General features: G+C 32.2%; 1 long non-coding RNA gene across 1 annotated transcript in view; it reads left to right on the top strand.

Moving 5' to 3' along the window:
• The window catches only part of LOC116423131, a 132,609-nt gene that overhangs the window by 46,686 nt on the left and 60,909 nt on the right, over window positions 1-25,014 (top strand). Inside the window, exon 5 of the long non-coding RNA XR_004233597.1 lies at window positions 18,264-18,315. This is a non-coding gene — a long non-coding RNA (uncharacterized LOC116423131). The remainder of the gene's footprint in view (window positions 1-18,263; window positions 18,316-25,014) is intronic.

Here is a 25,014-nt window from a genome sequence, read left to right as displayed (position 1 = left end):
TTTTTCTCCCTCTTTCTCTTTTTTGATATCATTATCTTTTGTAGATAAAACACTTTGTATGTACAACAACTAAATCATTATAGAAAATATCAGTTTGTCACTAAAAATAGTGATCTGCAGCCACTGGAAAATTTCTCCTTTAGGTGAGCCTCATTATTTCTTAAAACTATTTTTTTAACTTAAAAAAAATTAAAACTTTTTTTTTAAACAGGAAAAAAATATAACACAGGATCTGTAGATCACATGAATTTGTAAGACAAAAGAAAAATATGCCAAGTAATTGCAGTAATTATATGTATTCATTGTAATTAGAGTTAAGAGACAATCTCCATGGATTGCTCTGCTACATTTCAGACAATACTTAGCTATTGAAAGCATCAGAGATATTTTTATATATATAACCCAATCACATACAATAGAGTATACACTTTGTAGTCATGTAAACTCAGAAAATTAACGATATTTGACTGTCTATTCTCTTTCAAGTGACTAACTTTACTGTTGTTAATGTTGGCAGCAAATATGTGCTGATCCTTTACATAGTGCCAGTCCTTATATAGAGTATTATGTAGAATGCAGGTTATTTCTGAGTGGCATGTACAAGAAAAAGCAAGAAGAGCAAGTACTGCTGGATTGTGAATTATGTGAAGGGGAAAAATAATAAGAAAACTGTAAATAGAGGAAAGAGCCAAATTGCAAAGGGAAATTTATATTTGAATAAAGAGGTAATAGGGAACCACTGGAATTTATTGAACATGGTCAGATCTGTGCTTTACAAAGTTTAACGTGACATTGAGTAAAAGATAAAAGAGACTGTGCAGAGACTTGATTCAAGGAGAAAAACCAGAAAGTTATTGAAGTAGAAAGGAAGCCAAGATAGCAGAATGTAATGAGCATTTCTACTGAACTCTCCCAACTTGATCTTGTAAACAACTTTTAAACATTATTACATCAAGTTCAGAGGGGTAATTAAAAAAAAAAGTCAGAGTGAGACATTTTCCCAGTCCCAGTGAGACCTGAGTAAGATGACAAAGGAGGTTTGTAGATATGGGAGTGGCCATGGGCACATAGCAAGGCATAGCAAAAGCAGCACTAGCTGATCACCTAGACAGGTATGTGGGACAGTGGGTAGAGTGCTGAACTCTATGATGAGAAAAGTATTTTCATGAATCCAAAAATTGTTTACTGACTGTGTGACCATGAGCAAGTCACTTACTCCTATTTGATTTAGTTCTTCCTCTATAAAATGGGTTAGAGAAAGAAATGGAAAACTACTCCAATGCCTTTTCCAAGAAAACCCCAACTGAGATCAAGAAGAATTGCACATTACCAAAACAGTTGTACAATACCTGATCACCTCTAGAAAGAGATCCCAAAATGAAAACTGCTAGGAATAGTAGATCCAAATTCCAGAGCTCTTAAGTCAGAGAAAAAAAAATACTTCAAGTAGCCAGAGAGAAACTATCAAATACCACAGCCAGAGTCATGATCTCACAAGATTTAATAGCTACCACATTAAAGAAAAGGGATTGGAAAGTGATATTCAGAAGGCAAAGAAGATAGGATTACTAATAACCTACCTAGAAAAAAATGAGGATATTTTCCCAAAGGGAATAATGGATAGTTGATGAAATGGAAAACCTTCAAGCATTTCCGATAAAAATAACATAGCTGAATTGAAAAAAAAAAGATTTTTCAAATATGTTTCCAAAGAAAGAAAAAATGGCAAATGTGAAAGAGCAACCATAAGGGGCTTAATAAAATTAACTTATTTACATTCATATATAAGAAAATGAGCTATATAACTCAGGAGGACTTCATCATTTTTAGGGTAATTAGAAAAAAGTTTATTTAGAGGGAAGTTATGTGAGTTTTAAAAAATGGAAAAGTGAGAAAGAGGGATACACAGAAAAATGGGAAAGGAAAGAAAGAACACATCATTTCACATAAAAGAAGCATGAATGGAAGAGTTTTTATAATGTAATTTCTCTGAATATTTCTTTTAAGTAGCTCTATTTTCACATTAATATTTACAAGGGAAAATAGTGTGGGAAGAATAGACAATGCTTGGACCTCACTTTCATTTAAAGTGGTTCAGAAATAAAAATATTTATAAACACTCGATTAGGTATAGAAATTCATCTTATTCAATAGAGAAATCAGAGAGCAAGAAGTTGTAAGAAAGCAGCTGGGTGAAACAGTGGATATAATGCTGTACCTAGAGTCAGAAAGACTCATTTTCTTGAGTTAAAATGCAACCTCTGATACTAGCTATGTGATCCTGGAAAAGTCACTTACCCCTATTCTCAGTTTTCTTATCTATACAATGAAGTAGAAAAGGAAATGGCAAACTATCCCAGTATTTTTTACAAGAAACCCCTAAATGAGGTCACAAAAAGTTGGACATAACTGACAAAATGACTGATCAACAACAAAAAACAATCATAATCTCAGATAAAGCAAAAGTAAAAGCAGAAACAGACCTAATGTAAAAGAGACATTCATGGAAACTTCATTTTGCTGAAATAGTAAATGTATCTGTACCAAATGACATAGCACCCAAATTCTTGAAAGACAAGTTTAATGAATTATAGGAAGAAGAAGACAGTGAAACAATCTTTGTGGATGACCTCAATTTGTCCCATTTAGACCTGGATAAATCTAATTATAAAGTAAACAATAAAGAATTTAATTAGGTGAATAAAATTTTAGAAAAGATAGATATAATATTCCTCTGGAGAATGTTAATGGGAATAGAAAAGATTATGCCTTTGTCTTAGCTTTACCTGAATTGTGCCTGATACACAGTATCTTCCCCAAAACTGATCGTATATTAGGGCATAAAAACTTCACAAACAAATGCAGAATAGCAGAAAGTATAAATGTTACCTTTTTTCACCATATTGCAATAAAAATAAAATCTAATTAAGAACCTTTGAAATATCTTATATAATTGGAAACTAAATTGTGTAATCCTAAAGAATGAATGGATCAAAGAACAAATCAGAGAAACAATAACTTCATTAACTATAATGACAACAATGGCACAACATATCAAAATTTGTTAACTCATATCAGTTAAAAAGAGAAAGAGTACAAATTCAATAAGTTTGGCATACAACTAAAAATTAACCTAGAAAATATTTTTAATGAGACACCAAATCAGAAATCCTGGAAATCAAAGAAAAGACTAATAGAATTTAATTTAAATGATTGAACTAATGAATAAAACAGGGATCTGGTTTTATGGGAAAACAACAAAATAGAAACAACATTGGCTACCTTAATTTTAAAAAGAAGATAACCAAATTTCAAATATCAAAAATGAAAGATTGAATGCAGAAGTGTTGGAGACAAAATCAAAGCAATTATTAAAAGTTATATTTTATCCATCTGCCAACAAAATAGATAATTTCAATGAAATGACTATTTTCACAATTCTGAATTTCTCAGATTAACAAAAGAGAAAATATATAAATAAATTAAATACTTAAATAATTACATTTTAGAAGAAAATATTGAATAAACCATAAATGACTCCCTAAAGATGGAAAAACTCAACACTCATAACCAAATGGATTTATACATGAATTCTCTCAAATCTTTAAAGATCATTTAATCCCAATAACAAATAGTATTTAAAAAAAAATTAAAGAAAGTCTTCTACCAAATTCCTTATTCCTTATGTGAAACAAATATGTATATATTAGTAACAGCAAAAATAGGGAAAGAAAGCTATAGACCAGTTTCCTTTTTGAATGTTGACAAAAATATCTTAAATAAATCACTATCAAGGAGGCTATGTGAATATATAATAACAATAATACATAATGATTATGTTGGATTTATAACAGGAATTCAGGACTGATTCAGTAATAGAAAAACTAAGCATTTCTGGTCATATAAATAAGAAGAACAACCAGAATCAAGACGTATTGTCCTTGATAGTATTAAGGAAAATTATGAAAGGGTGATGGGGATGGGGGTGGGGGAAAGATAATGAATTCTATTTTGACCATATTGAGAACACATCCAATTCAAGTCCAAGAGGCAATTCTTAATGTGAGACTAGAGATCAGGATAAAGATATTTAAACTGGAAAAAAAAATCAATCTATGAATCAACTGCTTTTATGTGAAAATTTAATTCATGTGAGCTTATGATATCACCAAGTAAATAGTATTGAGAGAGATGAGGGTCTAGAGCAGAATTTTTAAGGATCATACATAGATTATTGGTAATGATGTGGAATAACATGTATTAAAGGTGATATTACTCTCTTCTACATTCTCTATGATTTCTTGACATTGGCTTCCTTACTGTCCTTTACACACACACACACATGCACACACATACATTTCCTAATTCTTGGAATTTTAATTTTCTTCCATGTTGAAATTTATTCCTTCTGAAAGCACATCTAAATTTGATTTTGATGATTTCATTGGATATTATTTAGAATTTTCTGTGATCATTCTTTTTTAAACAAATGGTTTTTTTAGAATCCTCAGGGTTTGAGGTTTGTTCTTCTCTTTCTCCATAAAAGCTATCTATGTTTAGAATTCTTTTTGCTTTTTTGCTCATTCTTTTTAAAGGGTTGAGGTTTGCTCTTAGGGAAAAGGGGAAATTGTCCCAAGCTTTTTCTACAGGTAACAGAAGTTTTAGGCTGTGCTGTGCCAGTACAGCACTTCCTTCCAGTGTTGGATGGGCATGACTTGATCCTGCATTATTTTGGGGTTTAGAGGTTCACTATTTGCTTTTTAGATTTGTGTTGGATGCCCCACCATCAATTTGCTGATCCACTGGCTTGCAATCAAGACAGAGTAGTCATCACTGCTATACCATAGCCAAAAATCTTCTGATAGATTCCTCAGTCCCTGCACAGGACCTGTGCTTGGCTGCCTCCCCACTTCTTCCCCCTTGTTCCCAATCAAAACAAACCTTTTCTGAAATTCCTCCAAAATATCTTTTTGCAGGAAATTTGTTACACTCCAAATATTTGTGGCTTTTGCTACTCCAAAGCCATTTCAGAGGCTTGATCTGTTGTTGTTCTGAGGGACACCAGGGAGAGCTCAGATAAAGATCTGTCTACTCTATGCCATCTTGGCTCTACTTCTTTTAAACAGATATTAATGCTACAATATGAAATGATCACCTGTTCCATGAAGTAATGGTTCTTGTTGTTTTTGGAAATGACATTTTATTTTTTTCAAAGAATACCTATGAACTAGAGTTACATTTAGCTGTAACTTCTTTTTAAAAATTACTTTTTCAACTGCCCATACCCTTTCATTCAGCAACATTACTATTGGGTCTATAGAGATCATAAAAGAGAGTAAAGAACCCACCTGTACAAAAATGTTTGTAGCATCCTTCTGTGTAGTGGTAATGAACTCAAAATTAAGAACTCCATCAATTGAAGAATGGCTTATTAAGTTATGATATATGAATGTAATGGAAAAGTATTGTTCCATAAGAAATGATGAGACTGAAGAAAAACCTTGAAAGACTTATATGAACTGATGCTAAGTGAAGTGAACAGAACCAAGAGAACATTGCATACAAATAATAACAAGATAATGGGATGATCAGCTGTGATAGACTTGACTCTTTTCAAAAAATGAGATGATTTGGGGATAGTTAGATGATGCAGTGGATAGAATGGTGGCCCTGAAGACAGGAGAACTTTAGTTCAAATTTGACCTTAGATATTTAATACTTCCTAGCTACGTGACCCTAGCAAGTCACTTAATCCTGATTGCCTCAGCAAAAAAGCCAAACAAACAAAAATAAGGTGATTCAAGTCAATTCCAATATCCAGAGAGAGAATAATAAAAACTGAATATGAATTAAAGCATAGTATTTGACTTTGACCTTTTTATTGTTGTTGTTTGTTTACTTGCTTTTTCCTGTATCTTTCTCTTCCCCTCTTTGATCTGAATTTTCATGTACAGCATGAGGAATACGAAAATATGTTTAGATGAATCACACATGTTTAACCAATGTTGGATTGCTTGCTGTCTAGAAGAGGATAGAGAGAGGGAGAGAGGAAGAAATATTTGGAACACAAGGCTTTGCAAAGTTGAATGTTGAAAACTATCATTGCATGTATTTGGAAAAATAAAATACTATTAAAAAGAAAAAAAAGACAAAATAAAATACTTTTTTAAAATTTTATTTATAGAGAGGAAAAAAAAGTATTTCATCTCTCTCATTTTGATGTTACTAACTTAGGTTCCATGAACTTGAAATCTATCTATATCTATCTATTTATCTATCTATCTATCTATCTATATGTATTTGTGCCATTTCAATGTGATTGATTTTTTAAAGAATTCTCTTTATTTTATTTCACACATTAAAAATATTATTCTATAATCACTAGGTTAACCAAAATGTAAAAGGGATCATGGCTTAAAAAGTTAACTCTTGCTTTAGGTAGTATGTCCAATAGTTGGTTATTATATAATGATCTCCCATCTGCAGTAGTGGTAATTAAGTAAATTTATAACTATTCTAAGGATGGTGATTCTTAAAATGCTTTATCATAATTTCTGCATCTCTTCTACTGACATTGCAGAAGTAAAATGTTGTTATAAAGAACTAAAGATCTGTTTGTATTTAGCTGACCAATGAAGAGCCTCTCTGTGATTAGGTATAATGATTTTGTTTTGTTTTGTTTTTTTTGGTTTCTTTTTTGCAAAGCAGTTTAAGATCATTCTCAAAGTGTTTTAGCTAGTATAACCTAGCAGAACTTGTTATCTCCTGGAATAATCTTTAGGAAGCTAGGGTTATTCAATTCAACCATTCTGGAGAGCAATCTGGAATTATGCCCCAAACCCTATGCATACCCTTTGATCCAGCAGTGCCATTACTGGGTTTGTATTCCAAACAAATCATAAAGAAAGGAAAAGGACCCACATGTATAAAAATTTTTGTAGCAACTCTTTAGTGGTAGCAAAAAATTGGAAAAGGATTAGATGCCCATCAATTGGGGAATGGCTGAATAAGCTGTAGTACATGAAGGTAATGGAATATTATTGTCCTATAAAAATGATGAACAAGCTGATTATAAAAAGGCTTGGAAAGATTTACATGAACTGATGCTGAGCTAAACAAGCAAAACCAGGAATACATTATACATAATAACAGCAAGAGTGTGCAATGATCAACTACAAAAGGCTTGGTTCTTTTCAGCAGTTTACTGATCCAAACTAATCCCAATAGACTTTGGAAAGAAAATGCCATCTGCATCCAGAAAAAGATCTAAGGAGACTGAATATAAATCAACACATGCTATCTTTACTTCTTTTTTTCTGTTTTTTTTATCTCTTTCATGGTTTTCCCCTTTTTCTCTGATTTTCTCTCCCCAACATTATTCATAAAGCAATATATATTAAAAATAAATAAACTTACTACAAAAAGTATCTAGGGCTATCTCCATGTCATGACAGGGAACTGAAGTAGGACTTTACAGAGGATAGATAAGTATACATTAAAATACAAAACACAAGGCTGATTATGACTCGGTTTTATCCAAACCATATTCTGGGGGAAAGTATAATTGAATATTTTGCAATAAAACTGTGACACAAGTTAGGAACACATCATATCCATGTTAAAGTTTTTTTTTTCTTTATGGAATTCATTCTTATTCTAAAACTAAGGAGTTGTAAGTATTCATTTAAGCCCTCTAGTATAATCTCAGACCAAGCATGCATACTGTTTTTGATAAAATTGGAAAGACAGCATAGCTCTGAAAATGCACAGCATGAAGAGGATTCAAACTTGTTTCTAAAATATGTAGAGTTCCAGGAAATTATTGTGTAGTATGCAATCCAATTCAACAGGATTGAAATCATAAAGCTGAATTTGGCAGATAAAATTTAATGTCAGCAAGTAGTTTTTTTTTCTTCCACAATTTAGTTAGACAATTACGTAAACTTGGATTTGGTTGTATGACTGTAACCTAAAACACTTTTCCTGTCATGCTAAAGTACAAAACAAGTTATATGCAGAGCTCACAAATTGTATTTTAAATGAACAGGTGTGTAAGCACAACACAAATAGCATTTAAATTATATTTTACACAGCAACAACTTGAGGTTTGAGAACTTGGATTGACACTTTAACCTCATACAAAATCATAATCTTTCTTTTCCTCTATAATTTGTTCCATCACACTCTTTCTCTTTCCTAGTTTCAATCTCCTCTCTCTATAGCAACTTTTCCTCAGACTGCAAACATGATCAGGTTGTACCTCTCATCATTATCCTCACCATAACCACTATCATCATTAATTACTTTGTTGTTTATTAGTCATGTACAAGTCTTCATGATCCCTTTTGAGATTTCTTAGAAAATATTTTAAAGATGTTTGCTATTTTCTTCTCCAAATCATTTGAGGAAAGGAGGAAACAGAAAAACAAGGTTGTAGCTTGCTGAGAGTCAGACAGTAAGTGTCTGAGGCTGACTTTGAATTCAGGTCTTCCTAACTCATGACCTGGTGCTCCAATTGTTGTTACCTAGCTGCCCAAGCATTAATTTTTATTATTAATGACGATAAATAATAACAACTTTCTTTTGGCTCAGATGTTTCATTAAGCTGATGTCTCATCTTTTCTCCTCATCACTGCCAATTCCAAGAAAACACAATCTACATTTACTTCCTTTACTTCCTGACTCATTAAAACCTTGTAATTAGATGAACATTTTTCCTTTCTATGGAAAAGTTTTCTCCAAGGTCACCAGTGATACAGCTATTTCTAAATATAAATGATGCTTATTTTTCTCTCTCTCCATCTTTCTTGACTTCTGTGATTTGACTATATACTGCTTCTTGATATCTTCTCTTCTCTTGTTTTTCATGAAATTGATATTTCTTGAATCTGGGAATGACCACATTATTTACCTGCTTAAGAAGCTCCAATGGCTCCTTATTGACTCTAGAATAAAATACAAATTCTTCTAGTTGACATTTAAAACTATCCTGAATCAAACCTGCCTTTCTAGGCTTATTGCACATTTTTTTCCCTTTTTGCACATGTTCTACATCACACTTCAATGGACTGGCCTACTTGTTTGCAGTAAAACACATTACATCTACTTCCATGGCTTTGCAAAAACTGTTCCCCATGTCTGAAAGGAATCCTCCCATCTCTACTTCTTAAAATCCTGAAATTCATATTCCTAGTTAAGATGTCTATGTGAAAAGTTCCATTGGAACCTTTCCTACATATTCTTAATCAAAATGTAAAAAGGTAACCATATTGAATAATTATCAAGAAATGAAATGAGAAACAACAATAAGCTCTTTCTTTCAGGTCAGAATTGCACATAAAGATACTCAGAAGTCTGAAAGTCTCTACTATCAGGAAAGTCAGTGCAAACACAAGTAAGGAGGCTAGAAACCTCCTCATAATCTGACCAAAGATGTTTCCATGGCACCTGAAAGCTGTAGCATTCTGTTTCTGGAGGGGCCATTGGAACATCAAGTAAAGTCAAAAAATGGAAATAATCTGACCAGTCTGATTCTAGATATAAAGATGGGTATTGACAGTAGGACACCTTAGATGCGTGTGTTTGTGAAGTGGGGGCAATATTTGCAATACTCAGACTGATGGCAATCCTGAGAATCACAAAGATTAAAATAGTATAAACTCACACAATAAAGTGGGATCTGACATCTGATAGTCCTTTCAGTATGATAATATTATAGTTGTGATGGAATGGGGAGGGGAGGAAAACAGTTGCAGTAGTAACCTTGTCACAGCTAAATAGTGCAGGACCAACCAATTCAAGAATACAGAATGGAGGCAGAGCATGACATTTGCATAATGTTCCAAAGGATATGAAACTGTAGATCTGATTAAGTAAGAGATGAAGAATACAATGAAGGAATATTATGGATCAATAAATAACCAAAAGATAAAACTAGTTGAATAGATTAAGTCCATAACTATAGCAGATCCTCTCTTTCATGGCACTACACTTTTATAATTAAAAAAAGGAAAGGAAACTAAAGGGAAAGGGTGTCTATCAATTAGGGAATAACTTTAAAACATTAATATTTGAATGTAATGGAATATTACTGTGCTTTAAGAAATAGTGAAAAAAAATGTATTTAGAGAAACTGGGGAAGTTTTCTATAAATCAATGCAGGGTAAGATGGACAAACCCAGAGGAACAATTTGTGTAATCATCACAATATTATAAAGAAAAGCAGCTCTGGAAGATTTAAACACTCTGACCAATAAAATGACGATGATTCCAAAGGATTACTGATGAAATATAGTTCATACCTTCTGAGAGAGAGAAATGATTGTCAAATGAAACAGTTTTCAACATGGTAACTAAGCAGAACTGTTTTCTTTAGTTAGCTATGTCTGTTTGTATAATGCAGAGTTATTATTATTATTATTATTATTATTATTATTTGGACAGGGAGATGATGATTAGTTATAATAATTCTAAAAAATAATTACAAAGAGGTAATGACAGCCAAGCAACAATAAACAACTTCAAAGAATGAACAGATGGAAATAAGAATGTGCGAAGAAAGCAAAATAGCTTTAAAACTAATATTTTTAATTTATTATATGTATTTTTAATAAGAAAAAAGATGGCTGTATTAGAGATTCACAGTTTAATATGTAATTCTCGTCTCTTTCTGAATGGTATTTGCAAAGTTGAGAATAGCAAAAATAAAAATTAACAAAAAGCGTACCTTGCTTCCTTCAGGTTGCAGCTCAAGGACTACCATCCCTATTAAATCTCAATTTCAGCAGTTGTTAAGTGTCCCACTCTCCAAATTACTTTCAATTACTTTATAAATATTTCTTATTTATTTTTCTGTGTATTTGTTACTTTTCTCCAAGAGACTGTGAGGCCCTCATGGTCTTTCCTTCTTAATGTCTTTGTATTCCCAACTTCTGGAAGAGTTATCAAAGCAACTTAATAATGTCTTTGTTAAAATGTGCATGCATAAATACAAAAACTCAGGGATTTCAGAGGCCATCTAGTCCACAAAACAGCTGAGCAAGAACTTTAGTGAAGAGGGGAAACCCACTTCCTTTCAAGATAATACGTTCTTCTTTTGCAGGGCTTTGATTAAGAATTTTTTTCTGTCTCTTTACAATCTTTAGTGATTGGTGTTATTTTTAGGTTCTAATGCCAAACGAAACAATCACACTTTCACAACTCGTTTAATACTTGAAGTACATCCCTTTCAAGATGTCTCTTCTTCAAGTTAATGATTTTTAGTGTCATCACTTCTCATATGCATGGTCTTAAATTCCTTCATCTTTGCCATTAGCTTATAATTATTCTTTCTAAATTGTATCATTCAGAACTATATATTTCATATTTGGATTTAATAAGGCAGAAATTAAAGTGCATCAATGAGTTTTTAGTCCTAGATATTATACTTCTCTTAATACAGCCTAAGATGTCTTTATCTTTTTTTTTCAGCTACCTAATCATACTGTTAATAAAGTTCATACTTATAATCCATTGAAATCTTTAGTCCTTTTTTTAAAGGCAAACTTCCATTTAGCTATGCTTCTAATTCCAACTGAGTTTCCATTTGCTACTGAATAATAGTAAACCTCTCAATCCTAATTTCCAAGACCCTCTCCAGTAAAAATTCAGTCTATATTATTACATACACATAAAAGAAGTATTCCACTTTCTGATCAAACTATATATTATCATGCATTCCCATTTTTCCATATGTTTTTTTTTCTCAAATAGTAGTATACTATAGTCATTTACTAGTGAGCCCTAGGAACTAAACTATTCCACTGATCATCACTATTTCTTAACCAGTAACAAATAGTTATGATGATTGTTGCTTTATAATATAATTTTAAATCTGGTATGGATACTCTACCTCCCTTTATATATTTTTAAATTCCTTAATATTCTTGACCTCTTGTCTTCCAGAAGAATTTTGATAGTTTTTATTTTTTAGCAGTATACAATAATTTTTAGTAGTTTGATTAGTAAGGCCTGCATACACGAATTAATTTAGGTAGAATTGTCATTTTTGTTATATTGACTTATCCTACCCATCGGCAATTGGTATTTTTCTTATTGTTTACATTTTACTTTATTTGTGTAAGAAGTATTTTGTAATAGTGTTTATGTAATTCCTGTATTTGTCTTGGTAGTTAGACTCCCAAATATTCCATATTGCTGATAGGGGTTTTAAATGGAATTTCTCTATCTCTTACTACTGAGTTTTATTGAAAACATATAGATACGCTGATTTGTTTAGGCTTTTAATTTTTTTTCCATGAACATGAATCTACTATTGCTTAGTTCTATCCAAAATTGAAACCCCAAAATTCCCACTACTGGAATAACTTTCTATTTTATAAAAACTGCTGGGAAAAATAGAAAATTATATGGCAGAAACTAGGCATTAGCCATCAACTTACACCCTAAGCCAAGAAAAGGTCAAAATGGATACAGGCTGTAGAAATAAAGGTGATCAGCTTTTGGGATAAGAACTCACTGTTTGACAAAAATTGCTGGGAAAATTGGAAATTAGTATGACAGAAACTAGTCATTGACCCACACTTAACACCGTGCACCAAGATAAGGTTAAAATGGGTTCATAACCTAGGTATAAAGAATGAGATTATAAACAAATGAGAGGAATATAGGATACTTTATCTCTCAGATCTGTGGAAGAGGAAGGAATTTATGACCAAAGAACAACTAGACATCATTATTGATCCCAAAAAAGAAATTTTGATTATATCAAATTGAAAGGTTTTTGTACAAACAAAACTAATGCAGACAAGATTAGAAGAGAAGCAATAAACTGGGAAAACATTTTTACAATCAAAGGTTCTGATAAAGGCCTCATTTCCAAAATATATAGAGAATTGACTCTTATAAGAAATCAAGCCAGATGAAGAAATTGAAACTATTTCTAGCCATATGAAAAAATGCTCTAAGTCATTATTAATCAGAGAAATGCAAATTAAGACAACTCTGAGATACCACTGCACACCTGTCAGATTGACTAGAATGACAGTAAAGATAATGTGAAATGTTGGAGGGCATGTGGGAAAACAGAGACTCTGATACATTGTTGGAGGAATTGTGAATGCATCTAGCCGTTCTGGAGAGCAATTTGGAACTATGCTCAAAAAGTTATAAAACTGTGCATACCCTTTGATCCAGCAGTGTTACTACTGGGCTTATATCCCAAAGAGATTTTAAAGAAAGGAAAAGAGACTTCTATGTGCAAGAATGTTTGTGGCAGCCCTCTTTTTAGTGGCCAGAAACTGGAAATTAAGTGGATGCCCATCAATTGGAGAATGGCTGAATAAATTGGGGTATATGAATATTATGGAATACTATTGTTCTGTAAGAAATGATCAACAGAATGATTTCAGAAAGCCTGGAAAGACTTACATGAACTGATGGTGAGTGAAATGAGCAGGACCAGGAAATCATTATACACTTTAACAACAATACTCTATGATGATCAATTCTGATGGGCCTGACCCTCTTCAACAATGAGATGAACCAAATCAGTTCTAAAAGAGCAGTAATGAATTGAACCAGCTACACCCAGCGAAAGAACTCTGGGAGATGACTATGAACCACTACATAGAATTCCCAATCCCTCTATCTTTGCCTGCCTGCATTTTTGATTTCCTTCACAGGCTAATTGTACACTATTTCAAAGTCCAATTCTTTTTGTACAGCAAAATAACTGTGTGGACATGTATACATATATTGTACTTAACTTATACTTTAACATAGTTAACATGTATTGGTCAACCTGCCATCTGGGGGAGGGGGTGGGGGGAAGGAGGGGAAAAATTGGAACAAAAGGTTTGGCAATTGTCAGTGTTGTAAAATTACCCATGCATATAACTTGTAAATAAAAAACTATAATAAATTATAAAAAGAAAGAAATAAAGGGTGATGTTACAAGCAAATTAGGAAAACAATTAATGGTTTACCTGTCAGATCTATGAAGAAAGGAAAAATTTATAACAAAATAAGAGAAAGAAAACATTATGAAATGCAAATGAATAATATTGATTACATTAAATTTAAAAAGTTTTTGTACAAACAAAATCAATGCAACCAAGATTAAAAGGAAAGCAGAAAGCTGGGAAACAATTTGTACAGTCAGTGTTTCTGATAAAGGCCTAATTTCTCAAGTCCATAGAAAAGGGACCCAAACTCACAAGACTGTTTCTAGAATTCAATAATAGTAAAAAATACAATTTTTTTAAGAAGTCATTTCCCCATTGATAAATGATAAAAGCATATGAATGGCTAGTTTTTAGATAAAAAAATTAAAACTATCTATATTTATATGAAAAATGTTCTAAATCAGTATTAATTACAGAAATGCAAATTAAAAGAACTCTGAGTTACCACCTCACATTTACAGAATGGCTATTATATCAAGGGACAATTAAAAATGTTGGAAAAGATGTGGAAAAATTGTTGGTGGAGTTGAGAACTTATTGAACCATTCTGGAGAGCAATTTGGAATTCTGCCCAAAGGGCAAACAAGCTGTGATACAGCAATGCCAATATTAGGTCTGTGTACCCGAGAGATCATTAAAAAAATGGAAAATGACCTACATGTATAAAAATATTTAAAGTAGTTCTTTTTGTGGTAGCAAAGAACTGGAAATTGAGTGAATGTTCAGCAATTGGGAAATGGCTGAACAAGTTGTGGTATATGCATGTAATGGAATACTATTGTCCTATAAGAAATGAGCAGGCAGATTGCAGAAAAAACTTTGAAAGACTTATATGAACTGATACTGAGTGAAGTGAGCAAAACCAGGAAAAACTGTACACATTAACAACATTGTACAACAATTAAGTATGATATACTTAGCTCTTCTTAGCAATACAATGATTCAAGACAATTTCAAAAGACTCATAATGGTAAATTCTATCTATATTCAGAGCAAGAATGGTGGAGTCTGAGTGCAGATGGAAGCATATTATTTTCACTTTTTTATTTGTTTTGTCCTTTCTTTCACTTTTGTTCTGATTCTTCTTTCACAGTATGATTTATGTGCAAATATTTTTATGTGACTGCACATACATAACCTATATTAGATTGCTTGCTGTCTTGAGGAGTGGGAGAAGAGGAAGGAAAATTGGAACTCAATATCTTGCAAAAGTGAAATTTGAAAACTATATATGTAACTGGAAAAATACTATTAAGTGAGGAAAAGAGGGAAAATGAAGAAAATATTTAATATTTAAATATTTTTCCTGTAGTATTTACTTAATGGAGGTTGAATACTTGCTGATTTAATGGAATTACTTATTATTGTTCAATCTTTTCAGCCATGTTCTACTCTTCATGGTCTGATTTAGGTTTTCTTGGCAAAATATTAGAATGGTTTGCCATTTCCTTCTCTAGCTCATTTTACAGATGAGGAAACTGAGATAAACAGGATTAATTTGCACAGGGTCACACAGTAAGTGTCTAAAGCCAAATTTTATTTCAGGAAAATGAACCTTCCTGACTTCAGGCCTAGCCTAGCATTCTATTCAGTGCTCTACCTAACTGCCCCAGAATTATATTATAGTTCTCTATTAATTTTCTTGTTTTCTCTTGCAATTTAGAACTAATTCCTTTAAGGAAATTCTTTTGTATTAGTAAAATTTTCTTGTGTTACTTAAAGGACAAAGGTATAATTATTCATCTCTTTGATCTAGCTACACAATTAGAATTACAAATTAAATTGGCCATATTTTTCAACAATTAATGTACTTCCTTTGTTCTGAAATTTTAATGTCGCATTTTAGAAATAATGCATCACACAATTAAATGATAGATATCTCATTGCAATAAAGGTTATTAGGAATGGTGTCTTTTGTCACCGGGATATACATGTACATATACATACACACACATATGTGTGTGTATACATATATATATATATATATATATATATATATATAATGTACATACATATATATTCAATATATTTATTGAATATATATGTATGTGCCTAAGGATCTCCTCAATGGAGGGAAAAAACAGTACTTTATTCTCTATGCTTCCATAAGCAGCTGACCTAAGGAATGCTTGATGGGAACAGAACTATCTATATCTTTAGACCCTCCTTATACATTAAGGGATAGTATTCAAGAAAAGTGGCTTGAACCAAAAAGTTTCCTCCAAAAAGTTCATTTCCTCTAGACTAATTTGTAGGGGACTAATAGGTATAATTCTAGCATTATACTCCAAAGAAAGTGGAGTAATTATTATTGTAGCCTTAATATCCTGCTCTCCTGAAAAGAATCAAGTTTTGGAGAGGCATCAGTAAGATTTCAAAGTATCTGTATCTCCCTGGAAGTTGCATTTATACAAACTCATGTTAGGATACACCTAACTTACATAGGCAGCATAAACATACCCTATTGTGTTATATCTTAAAACCATCAATATTATCAATAACAACACACACACATTATCATCTCTGACATCATCATCATAAACAACATTTTATCTCTTCCCATAACTGTTTATTCACAAACTTCCTATTCCTCCAAAAAATTAATTAATTTTTTTTATTGAACAAGACTCTCTTTTTTCTTCCTATATAATCCATTAAAAAGAGATGAAAATTAACCCCATAAACTGATATAGAATCAAATGAGTAGAACCAGGAATATTATTTATAAATAACAGTAATAATGAAAGACAAATGACTTTAGAAGAGTTAAGAACTCCCATGAATGCAATGACCAACATGATTTTAAAGTATTTATGGTTACAAAATGGTGATAGAATGAGATCCTATTTTTTGTCCAAGGTTAATTCAAGGATTTATGTATTTATTTATTAGTTACCTTCATTAAATTGTAATCTTAAGGGTAGGAGCTAAATTATTTGTTTGTTTGTTTGTTGCTGTTTAATCTTTGTAGCTATAGCACCCAGCTTTGCCCATAAAGGCAGGTGCTTAATATGCATTTATCAACTTGCACTTGTGCATTCAAGAAGGGGGAAGGTTGTATTTTTACTGACAGTATAGAGTGGAAAAAATCTATCAATTTCTGTTTTAGCAAAACTTTCCTAGTTTTTCAAAGATTTAAAGTTAGCCAAATCCAGAGCATTTTATTACCAAGTATTTTCCATTAAATAGTTTTAAAATTTAAGGATTTAAAGGTAAATGTAATCCATATGACTCTGATTCATTTACACTTAACTTATTGCAATGTTTTGTAAGGGCAAGTTGGTGTCCAAGAGCCTTTAGTCTTTCAATCAGGAAGCCACATTTTAACAGCACTGAAAAGGACCTTGAACCTGGAAAGGTTTAAATTTCATTTTAAACCCAGAATCCAAGGAATTTGAGTGGGCTTGAAACTTGGCAAAATGCCTTCACCCTATTTAACATATAGATGGAGTTATATATCCATGTACATATAGGTTAAAAAGTAAAGATGTTAATTCTGTTTTGATATTGACACTAGATAGATTCATTTTGACCTTTAAGGCTGCCTTCCATAAGGAAACAATTGGCCACTTTAATATTTTAAAAATATTTTATACATTGACCCATATCCTTTACACATGCAATAAGTGTTATCAAACATGTAACAAAGCTGGTGTATGGAAAATGCATAATTTTCCCTATGGGTTATTTGCTAATATGGAACACAGGCCACTAAAATGTGATGAAAGGAAAGACTGTGGAACAATGGGTCATGATGGCTAATTTTATAGAGAACACATGCATACAATATAATTTAAAACACATGCTATAGCAGTTATGGTAAAAGGCTCAGAGAATTATGAAGGAATTCTGCCTTGTAAAAGAGAAATCAGTTCCTTTCTCCTTGCAAAATTACATTTCTCTTGTAGGAAAACAATCTCTTTCACTAATGCTTTAAAATTCACTAAGCCCACCCACCAACCCCATATCTCTTCTTAGAGACCCCTACCTTCTTCCCTTTCCTCCCTGCAATTGCCTACTACCATTAGTTTAGAGTGCTCTATTAATACATAAGTCACACAGAAGCCATATTTATAGATTCATAGATTCCTGTAGCTACAGGAGATTTTAAAATCCTTTAGTCTTGCTGTATTGATCTGCTTATGTTACCCAAGAAAAGCCTCAAAAACAATTTTCTCCAAAATTTTACATTTTGCTAAGTCACAGCATTGAGGTACATTGAAGAATATCTTATTAGTGTAGAATTGTATCTTTGGAAAGGATATGAAGGAATCATCTGTTCCAATCTTCTTTTTCTAGGAAACTGAATGCCTAAATCATGCAAGACAGATGATGAAGGTCTCTAGGGATGGTAAGCCTACAGACTCTTTGGCAGTATGCTTAGTGTTTCCTCACTCATGGCCAATGAATTCTTTCTTATGTCTAAACAAACTCTCCTTTGGTACAATTTAAATCCATTTCCTCTTCTTCAGCTCTCTATGGAGATAAACCACTTGGTAGTAGCCTTTTAATAGCTCTTTAAGGACTTTAAGATAATTATTAAGTCAACTACAATCAGTCAAAAACATTACAAAATATTGTTTGTTGGGTACATTGGTGTGCTAGCCTTTTTACAAAGAAAAAGACAGGGGCAGAGTTCCTGCCTTAAGTCTTTCCTTCTTTCAGGTTAATTACTTTTTCACCTCTTTAATCTGTTAACATTCCTCTTCCCTAGGTTGTAATTCCTTTTCTACTTTTTTCTCAAAGGTCTAAACCCATATGAGAACACATAAATCAATAAGTTTTAGAAACATTTTGGCATAATTACTTGTTTTGCATTGTATATTTGTCTTGACATATTTGTGGTATTTATATATAGTATGATAGTTACATTGAAAATAAAGCTGGGCATTGCTTTTATTTTGTTTTTCAATCTTAATTCTGAATGCCATATTTTAAGGATGACTTTGTCAAGTTAGCAAATTATCTAGGGAGAGTTGGAGGTCATAATATTTGATAACTGGTTAAAAGGACTGGTAATATGTAACCTGGGTAATAGATTTTTTTTGGGGGAGGGCAGTATTCTAGAAATGTATTAGTATATGTAAGATCATCACATCTGAGTGATTAAATTTGTTTTGCTTGGTCTCAGAGGACAGAACTTGGATGAAAAGGTGGAATGTATAGACACATGTAATGTACAAGTTTTTACTCAATGAAAGGGAAAACTTCATAACAATTAAAGCTATTTAAAAGTGAAATGGGCTATCTTGGGAAGTATTGACTGTCTCTTCTTGGAGTTCTTCAAAACAGAAGTTCATTAATATTTGTCACAGAATGGATTATCAGTCAGTTCTAGAAATTATATTGTTTTACTTCTGCTGTCCTTTCAGACTCATTTACTATTATTTTGTTTGATAAGTAAAAAATTAAAAAAAAATAAACATTTCATTCTTAACAATGATTCCCATTGTTTAATCTGATCCTCCACCAACTAATTATACTTGGTGCTTTCCTTATGTCTCCCCAATCCCCTTTCTCTCCTAAGTCTGGATATTGAACTCATTGTGTTGTGCCTCAGTTTTCCTAAATTGTCCTGTCTCAGTTTCCCTAAATTTTCCTGCCTCATTTCCATAAATTGTTTTACCTCAATCCCCCTGGTTGCAACTCCCCCCTTTCCTGTTCATTAGTGCTGAGATAATTAGGGCTATAGAGATCTGGCCAGTCTGGCATTCCAAAAGATTAAAACTCCAGATGTCCTATCTCAGATACCTAATTGGCATCCTCTATCTCTAAGTTCCAGACTTTCTATCTTTAGTGACTACCTCCTTCACTGCCAGTTTATCAGAATTTATGGTCCTCACCCCCCACTCCCCAACTCTGTCAGAACTGGATTGATGGTCCATTTCTGAAAATTCCCTCACTCACCAATGCTCGAACTTCACCCCTTGCCTTTGTCTCCCCTTTATCGCTTAGAGCCACATATATAAATCATTAGAATCTCACATTCGAGGCTGATACTAAATGCTTTAAGACATCAGTCCTGGCACCAAAATGGATTCTTTGCTTGCAGAAACTCTCTCCCTCTCAGAAATCCAAATTAAAAATTAAAACTTCTCTAATCTCTGTCTTGCCTAGGTTTCTCAGCATTACAATTGGTCACTGAATTCATAATGGCAATGAAATGAGCTATTTGGGTTTGTCATTTGAAATGGGTGGAATATGCTTTCCCAGTATATAATAGGGCAAATAGGGTTCTGAATCTATGCTATGAATTTTTCTTAAAATACTTTTCACTTTGGTTGAGTTGGAATCATTCCCTCTGATCCACTGCTCATGGCTTCAGGAAGCTTATGTAAAATCTCCAACCTGACATTCAAAAAACTAATCAATGGGTTTTACGTTACTATTCTATACCTTTTTCAAACTATTCTATTAAATAACCTTTTGCTTCATTTAGACTGAATTATTGTTTTTCAAATACGATACTTTTATTCCCAAGAGCATACTTTTGCTTATGCTGCACCTTCTCTGGATAATATCCTTTTCCTCTTTCTATTAAAATCTTATTACATTTCAAAAAGACCTAGATCAAGATGCCTAAATAAACCTTTTGTGACCACGACCATAGTAACATTCTCTTCTTTGGTACTTCTACAGTGCAAATTGTCTGAAATAGTCACTTGTCAAATCATCACATTCAATTTTATGGTTTAATAATAACATGGCTGTAGGCACAAAGTAACAGGAAAGGGACAAAAGGAGAAAAGGAAAGGAAAAAGGGAAGAAAATAGGAAGGAAGAAGGAAAGAGTGAAACAAAGAAGGAAAGGAGGGGGGGAAAGGAAGTAAGAATGAGCATTCATAAGCACATTGCTCTCCTCACCACGTTATGATATAACTTCATTGGCTTGCTTTCTGTTTCTCACTAGACTGTATCTCCTGAATATGATTGCAATAGCTGTCCTCTATGACTAGAATACTAGCTCACTTCACCTCTTGCTTAGCATCCTGATTTTCTTCAAGAATCTTCTCCAATTCTTCTGGAATCTGAGAGCCTTCTAGAGGAGGTTTTTCCTGGTACTCGTTCCCCACAGTTTTTCCTCTAAGATTATCTTTTATGTACCTGATATAGATATTTATCTGTAGTTATTTATATATTCCCTCTCTCATTAGAATGTGAGTTTCTTCTTTCTGTGTTGACAAGGAACTAGAAATTGAGCTAATGCCCATCAATTGGGGGATGGCTGAGCAAGTTATGGTATGTAATGGGATATCATTGTACTTTAAGAAATGATGAACATAATTATTTCAGAAAAACCTGCAAAGACTTACATAAACTGATACAAAGTGAAGTATACAGATTGAGGAGAACATTGTCCACAGTAACAGCAGCACTGTGCAATGATAAACTGTGGTGGGACTTAGATCTTCTCAGCAATACAATGATCCTCAGCAGTTTCAAAAGACTCCTGATGGAAAATTCTATTTACATCCAGAGAAAGAATCAATGGAGTCTGAATGCAGATCAAAGCATATTGTTTTCATTTTTTTTTGTATAGGTTTTTTTTTTCCTTTTGTTCTATTTCTTTTATCCCAACGTGACTTATTAGTGAAATATATTTCACATGATTATATATATATATATATATCAAATTGCTTCTCTTATGAAGGGGTAAAGGGAAAGAAGGAGGGAGAAAATTTGGAACTTAAAAGTTTATAAAAAATGAATATCAAAATTATTTTATATGTAATTAGAAAAAATACTATTTAAAAAGAAGAAAAAATGAATGTGAGCTCCTTGCTAACAGGCATTATATTTTCTCTTTCTTTATTTGTATATCCAATGCTTAGCACCATAAATGCTTTTTGATTGACTAACTGAGAAATCATCTAATCCATAGTTTCTTTTTAAATTGGAGTTCACAAAACCCTTAATGGTAGATGTTTCATAGATAGATTTTGAGGAGCCTATTACCTCTGGATGGGGAAAATATTGCTATTTTAGATGTGTATTTTTTATACTTTGTAGAACAATATTCCGATAAAGGTTTACCAGAATGCCAGAAGTAGTTGGCAGTACATACATATACACAAAAGGTTAGGAAGTTTTGGGCTAGTCCAACTCCCTTTAAATACAATCATACTGAGGTCAGCAAGATTAGTTGAGTGACTTGCCTAAAGTCTCTCAAGCTTCCAGTAGCAGAGATACTAGAGATCCTTTGATTCCAAATTTAGGCCTCATTCCAATACCACCTTCTTCACAGAGTTGAAGAAACTGAATCATAATAGTAAAAGTCGTATACCAATCAAATTAGAGAGAAGCATTTCTGTAAAATAGTAGTAGACTATAGGGAATTGGGAAAAAATTGTGGCTAAAATTTGGAAGACCCAAAAAAATTGCAGATTTAAGTGATGAGAATGGTGTTTTAAGATGAAATATGTGGGATGGTACAAACTCTGTAGTGACTAGTACAACTGTAGTACACATAGTGGGTATTTAGTAAATCTCTAAAAATTAATGTATAACCAGCATACCACTTTTGATAGTTTTTTTTAAACTTGTCTTTGATCAGTTTTTTTTCAAATTCAAGTGATTTTTTTCACAAAATATTAAAGAAAAAAATTGAAGTGTATTTACTTGAAATTGTCATATAATGGATAACACATATCTACATGAAACAATTTTTTTTTGTTAATTTTATTTTTGAAGAGATTTAACTTTTTAGAAATATTTTATTTGAGAGAATCTAGTTCAACTGTTTACTCAAGAGTAATCACAATATCTTAAATTCTTATCTAAGATATGTGGGAAATTAATTAATCCAGAATATTTGCAAGGTCTTCAAAAAGTACTTTGATACTGTATATATTATAAGTATGACATTTAGCTTAATTAAAAAAAAGGATTAAAAACAGAACCTTTCAAAAAGTAAAACCATTATAAAGAATCTCTAGTATAAGACCACTACATTATTTAATTTTACTAGATGACTTCAAGAGTTTGTACTTTGCAAAGAACATCACAAATCTACTTCAGTAAACTTTAAGTGAAAAGAGAGGTAATAATAATAATAAAAGAAACATAAATAAGAAATAATGACTCTTAAGTTTTTCAACAGTTAGAATATGATGATAATCAGAAAGAAAATAGCAAATTCCATTTCCATAAATTTTCAATAATGGAATGCTCTAAAATTCCAATTTCCTTTGTTTCAGAGACTCTGCAAATAGATAAAACACTATTATCACTTAACAAGTGGTGTCAATCAATACCCTGACTATATTTCAGTGATATAAGGGAGTACATAGCATCACTACATGGTTTGAGGTCTTTTTTCCCCATTATTTCATGTTTTGTTTTGGTTTTTTTTTTGGCTTTATCTATCACACAATTATTTTCTACTTAAACATTTTTGAATACTTTTTTCTTTCTTGACATGTTTTTAGTGCTATTTTCTTTTTTCTATCTTACTTTTATTTCAGTTGTTTCCTTTATATCTATTTCCTCTCCCCATCCCTATGTGATAAAATCTAAGTATATTAAAAAAACACAAAATAATAACGATTTCTTAATCAGTTGTTTCTGAACAAGATATCACCAATTGGTAGTTCTTTTAGATTCCCAGATAGCAGAGTAGCACTATTAATTAAGCACAACTATCAGACTTGACTTTTTTTAAGGGGTTGGTCCTTAAGAAAGTTTTTTTATTTGTTAGTTTGTTTCACAGGGATTTTTTCATAGCTTATCCAAAAAAGGAAGGACTCTCCCCATCTTCCTACTGACATCCCCCAGTTCTTAGGAATAGAACATTTCTATGTGAGCTAGGATGGGATAAAGAGAATGATTCAGTTTCAGAACCTCTTTCCAAGGACTCAGTGGCTATTTATATAGTAGGAAAAAAAAGGCAAACAGAATGCATTCCTAAGCTGCTTAGGCCTTAGTGAAACTAAAAATAAGCCTAGAGCTTTCCTCTCTCCATTAGGCAAAGATTTTATTGTTCAATCAAAAGTTTAAATAGCTGTGATTTCAACTTGGAACAATATTTCTGTATTTCTTCTCTTATATTTGACTTTCAAAAGAAAAAAAGAATTTTGACTTACTATACTTTAGAGTCTGCTCTATATGTCATTCTTACTTTCTTACTTTACCCAAAAGAGTAGCCAACTGGAACAATTCCTCAAGAGGACCATGAAGCAACCACTAAAATGCCTCAAGGAATACCTTTTCAACATCAATAAAAGAACTCCTGACTACCACCATTCCCAGAGGATGTCAAATAATATATTTGTTATATATATTTGTATGTCTCTACCTATATGAACATATGAATATATATGTATGTATATGAACACATGATTTCATAGCTGCAAAGCATTCAGCTCTACATATTTGTGTGTATGCATGTGTAAATTAGTACAATCTGTATTTATATATACATATATACACACATATCAATACATATATGTGTGTGTATGAATATATATGTACATTATCTATATATATATATTCACATACTTATCCTTCCTTCCCCCTTGGTTCAAGAAGTAATATAGTTGTAATTGTGTTTTCTCACTTTTGAGAAAACTAAATGGTACTCTCTCTTTTTTTTAGTATTACCCTTAGTTTTACCCCTTTAGCTCCTCTGGAGAAAGGAAATTAAGGCAGTGTATTTATATGAAAACGATCAGATTTCATCACTTTAACAACTCTATTATCCCTTGCTGAAATGTAAAATATTTTATTTTGTATAAAGATTCATACTTAACTAAGAATGTAAACACTGAAATGTCTTTCTTTCAAGTATATAATGTAAGATTGTCACATAATAAATATTTTGGAACCTGGCACTTCTGCTTTTCTTCTTGAGGTCTGAATTCTTCCACCATGGTGACTAAATGGGTGTTGGCTGAACTAATCAGTGAGAGCAGCAGCATTCTCTGGTGAATTTTTGTACAGCAAACTGAATAAAAATATGGCTTTATAGTGCTCAGCATGGCAAACACTGAGGAGTTGGAGAGGATATTCAATTACAGAAGACCAGGGAAAATATCTCCCCCCATAGGGGAAAA

Source organism: Sarcophilus harrisii, chromosome 4 (assembly GCF_902635505.1).
Source record: "Sarcophilus harrisii chromosome 4, mSarHar1.11, whole genome shotgun sequence".
Classification (NCBI taxonomy): domain Eukaryota; kingdom Metazoa; phylum Chordata; class Mammalia; order Dasyuromorphia; family Dasyuridae; genus Sarcophilus; species Sarcophilus harrisii.
Note: the sequence above shows the minus strand (reverse complement) of the source record. Positions and strands in the feature narration are given on the sequence as shown.